The sequence below is a fragment of the Schistocerca piceifrons genome, unplaced genomic scaffold, assembly GCF_021461385.2.
Source record: "Schistocerca piceifrons isolate TAMUIC-IGC-003096 unplaced genomic scaffold, iqSchPice1.1 HiC_scaffold_939, whole genome shotgun sequence".
Classification (NCBI taxonomy): Eukaryota; Metazoa; Arthropoda; class Insecta; order Orthoptera; family Acrididae; genus Schistocerca; species Schistocerca piceifrons.
This window is the reverse complement of record NW_025729211.1, coordinates 155,001-160,000: the sequence shown is the minus strand read 5'-3', so window position 1 is coordinate 160,000 and position 5,000 is coordinate 155,001. Positions and strand designations below refer to the sequence as shown.

Genomic DNA, 5,000 nt, shown 5'->3' with positions numbered 1-5,000 from the left:
GTTCCGAAAACCAACAAAATAGAACCGAGGTCCTATTCCATTATTCCATGCACACAGTATTCAGGCGGGCTTGCCTGCTTTAAGCACTCTAATTTGTTCAAAGTAAACGTGCCGGCCCACCGAGACACTCAATAAAGAGCACCCTGGTAGGATTTCAACGGGGTCCGCCTCGGGACGCACGAGCACGCACGGGGCGGTCGCACGCCTTCGGCTCGCCCCACCGGCAGGACGTCCCACGATACATGCCAGTTAAACACCGACGGGCGGTGAACCAACAGCGTGGGACACAAATCCAACTACGAGCTTTTTAACCGCAACAACTTTAATATACGCTATTGGAGCTGGAATTACCGCGGCTGCTGGCACCAGACTTGCCCTCCAATAGATACTCGTTAAAGGATTTAAAGTGTACTCATTCCGATTACGGGGCCTCGGATGAGTCCCGTATCGTTATTTTTCGTCACTACCTCCCCGTGCCGGGAGTGGGTAATTTGCGCGCCTGCTGCCTTCCTTGGATGTGGTAGCCGTTTCTCAGGCTCCCTCTCCGGAATCGAACCCTGATTCCCCGTTACCCGTTACAACCATGGTAGGCGCAGAACCTACCATCGACAGTTGATAAGGCAGACATTTGAAAGATGCGTCGCCGGTACGAGGACCGTGCGATCAGCCCAAAGTTATTCAGAGTCACCAAGGCAAACGGACCGGACGAGCCGACCGATTGGTTTTGATCTAATAAAAGCGTCCCTTCCATCTCTGGTCGGGACTCTGTTTGCATGTATTAGCTCTAGAATTACCACAGTTATCCAAGTAACGTGGGTACGATCTAAGGAACCATAACTGATTTAATGAGCCATTCGCGGTTTCACCTTAATGCGGCTTGTACTGAGACATGCATGGCTTAATCTTTGAGACAAGCATATGACTACTGGCAGGATCAACCAGGGAGCTGCGTCAACTAGAGCTGAGCAGCCGGCCGCCCGGGAGTGTGTCCCGGGGGCCCGCGCGAACACGCAAGCGTCCGCTCAATCATTCTGCAAACAGGAGGAGGCTGAGCTCCCCTGCACAATACACCTCGAAACCCTCTCAGGTCCCGGCGGCGCGCAGCGCCGTCCCAAGTACTTGGTCGGGTTCGAGAGAGGCGCAATCGCCCGGAGTTAGGCGAGTAGACGCTTTCGGTGCGACCACCCGTGCTCCCAACTGAGCTTGCCGCTGCCGACAGAGGCCCGGGAGCGTGCTGTCGTGGCATTGCCGGCGGGAGACAACACGCGCCACCTACGGTGACCGGCAGCTCCAACGCCAGCGCCACAGAAGGACAAAAGCCCCACTTGGGTGCCGAAGCGAACTCTCCCAGCACAGCGCACGCGCCAACACATCCGCACAGCTGCGATACAAACCACCAGCGAGAACCGCTGGGGCGACCGAGCAGCAGACGGCGTCGCGGCGCCGAGCGCCGGGCGGCAGCGCATCCTCAACGCACACAGTCCTCAATCGGACCAGCACACTGAAGATGTCCACCGCGCTTCGCACCGGGCCCGCGAGGACCTACTTTGGCCGCACGGCGCCGCGCGCAGGGTGCGCCGGCGCGCAGCTGCGACGCCTGCCGCGTCCGTCGGCCGGCGCGCCTGCCACTGGCCGCCCCCACCAGCCGGCTGTAGCGCGTGCGCCCACGCACCGCGCGGCCAGCACGCCGGGAGGCGCCCCCTCACCGGCCGGGGACGGTCCCACCCAGCCACCGCCGCGTATCGCTTCACACCCAGATGCCGTTCAGTTTCGTCGGCATGGTGGGTATCGCTGGAACAACCGGTTAGTACCTCAACCTATCGTCGCCATCACCGATTCACCCCTAGCGAGAACAACCGCACCACAACAGGTTACCATTTGTTCATTTGCGTAACTTCACCAGAAAACGCAGGCGTCCATCGCCATTTGCAACTTCCACGATTATTGCATGCCTGTGTCAGGTGTCACGCCACACTACGTCTGCCCACATACACGCAACAAAATGTGCACGCCTAGACAATACGTGGAAGGTGGCCCCCGTACGTATGCGATGTCCATTGCTCGAACGACTGTCAACCGGCCTCTGTAGCATGTCGCAGATATGGAACGCGGTGCACCATGCCATCACGGTGTGTGAGGAGAGACGACTAGGTCCGAATACATCAACAGACAGCTCATGCTGATCGCCATCCACGGCGTCCGTTCCTCCCACACGTCTCTATGGCGTACCACACTGCAATCCAGCTCTCATAGGGAGACGACACGTAGCTGCGTGCACAATATTTGCACTGTATGGTCCGCCGTTTTTGGGCGCAGTCGTTGTACGGTCACACATGTGCCACGATGTATCATTCAGTACATAAGGACGAATGTGCAGTACAGATTGTGGTTTACGCGTACGACATTAGCGGACAGTTGACACAGGCCGCACCACAACGTAGCCTGAGTACGTCGCATGCGGAGGGCATTGAACATGCAAAGTTCTCACCAACCAGCTTGCGAAGGCAGGGGGCAAGGTGGGGACGTGGGGAGGGGCGGCATGTACGTCCTGCTGCCATCCACATTACAGTGTACAGCAGGAGCATGTGGAAAGTGAGCAAGACTTGCAAGGTGTTTAACATGAAGCGATACACAGGGGAGCGGGGAGTGCGAGTAGCGAACTATATTGCGAGGGTTGCGGGTGGGCAACACTACACTAATTGAACGAGTCGTATAACAATTACAGAGCAGGTTTAGGCGACAACGTGGGTTACGTTAGGCGACAACGTGGGTTAGGTTAAGGCACGACGTGGGTTAGGTTAAGGCACGACGTGGGTTAGGTTAAGGCACGACATGGGTTAGGTTAAGGCACGACATGGGTTAGGTTAAGGCACGACATGGGTTAGGTTAAGGCACGACATGGGTTAGGTTAAGGCACGACATGGGTTAGGTTAAGGCACGACATGGGTTAGGTTAAGGCACGACATGGGTTAGGTTAAGGCACGACATGGGTTAGGTTAAGGCACAACATGGGTTAGGTTAAGGCACAACATGGGTTAGGTTAAGGCACAACATGGGTTAGGTTAAGGCACAACATGGGTTAGGTTAAGGCACAACATGGGTTAGGTTAAGGCACAACATGGGTTAGGTTAAGGCACAACATGGGTTAGGTTAAGGCACAACATGGGTTAGGTTAAGGCACAACATGGGTTAGGTTAAGGCACAACATGGGTTAGGTTAAGGCACAACATGGGTTAGGTTAAGGCACAACATGGGTTAGGTTAAGGCACAACATGGGTTAGGTTAAGGCACAACATGGGTTAGGTTAAGGCACAACATGGGTTAGGTTAAGGCACAACATGGGTTAGGTTAAGGCACAACATGGGTTAGGTTAAGGCACAACATGGGTTAGGTTAAGGCACAACATGGGTTAGGTTAAGGCACAACATGGGTTAGGTTAAGGCACAACATGGGTTAGGTTAAGGCACAACATGGGTTAGGTTAAGGCACAACATAGGTTAGGTTAAGGCACAACATAGGTTAGGTTAAGGCACAACATAGGTTAGGTTAAGGCACAACATAGGTTAGGTTAAGGCACAACATAGGTTAGGTTAAGGCACAACATAGGTTAGGTTAAGGCACAACATAGGTTAGGTTAAGGCACAACATAGGTTAGGTTAAGGCACAACATAGGTTAGGTTAAGGTACAACATAGGTTAGGTTAAGGTACAACATAGGTTAGGTTAGGTTAGGTTACACGTTGTTGTAAGGAAAGGTGTAGGGGGGGGCGGGGGCGGCAGGTTCGTTGATAGTGATTATAGTAAGTGAATGCTTGTGACATGATCAGATTTGTCACGTCAGGATGCACCTTTGGCTTATTAGAGGCGGCGCTCCAATTCTATGCTTGTGTCAGACCTGTGTCTTTGACTCATGTCATTGTTTGTGCGCTGTGACAGGAGGTACTATTGTGATGTTGGGTGCACCGTTGTATAGGACATGTGTGGGTGTTGGTGCCTGATCTGCGCAATGGTGGATGTCGAAAGGGTGGGATATTGTATTTTCCGCATGGACCTCCTGGTCTGGTTGTGATAGTGTGGATTGTGTAATGTGGCGGAGAGGATGCACTGGATGTTGTTCCATGCTGGTGCTTACATATTGTATGTGCGCCCGTTAGAAGCAGAGAGTGGTGCGTGATCAGAGTGGCTGGCTGACGTGTGGTTCCCATTGTGGGCAGACTCTTTCAGCATGTATACGGACAGTTGTATATATATTCTGTAGTTTGATGGCTCTGCATTGATTACTAATCAGCGCCGTGTGTACGGGTAATCTGGTTCCAGTCCAAAATGTTCCATCTGTGTACATTAGTGACAAAGACTCCCCTCATGCAGTGGGGCTCGGTCTGTTATAACTCTTCCGCGTAATATATTTGCCCCACGTTTTTGCGACTGCGAGTGCGAGTGCAACGCGCATGGGGACCGACATGCTGATGGCTCGGTATCGGACGCCGTACAGTGAGCAACGCGATCGCGTCTCTCGCTCGTAAGTGGTACAGGTCGCGGCTCATGTATAGGGACAGCGGGAATGTCGCATATTGGCAATAACTCTTCATGAAACGCACGTTATAGGGGTGGATTGCACTTTACGAGTGCGGGAAACGTCCGCCGTTCATCCGCTGGAGGTGCGCGTTTGGCGGTTGGGGTGGTGCACGAACGGGTGCGGGTGGAGTCATTGCCGGTCCACGGCTTCGTGCGGCAGAGCCACTGGAGATTGGGTGCTATGGTCGACAGAGGCTGCAGGCTTTGTGGGTGGCGTCGAAAGGCGGGCACTGTGGCGCCATCGCTGTCTTAATCGGCTTGGCGTCGCATAGATGGCGGTATCGTCGTTGGAGGAGGTCATGTTGCGGGAGACCTACAGATGGCGGTATGTTTTGTGGTGCGGACGTAGTGTTGTCAGATGCGCATAGATGGCGGTATTGCATGTGGTGTCGCCCTATTTTCATAGATGGCGATACTGTTTTGCCG

The 5,000-nt window shown here is 54.0% G+C and overlaps 1 non-coding gene across 1 annotated transcript in view; it reads right to left on the bottom strand.

The window, feature by feature from the left end:
• Nucleotides 1–945, bottom strand: part of LOC124772436 — a 1,909-nt gene extending 964 nt beyond the window's left edge. The window contains exon 1 of the ribosomal RNA XR_007014023.1: nucleotides 1–945. This exon is cut by the window's left edge and continues 964 nt beyond it. This is a non-coding gene — a ribosomal RNA (small subunit ribosomal RNA).
• Between the last annotated feature and the right edge of the window lie 4,055 nt (nucleotides 946–5,000).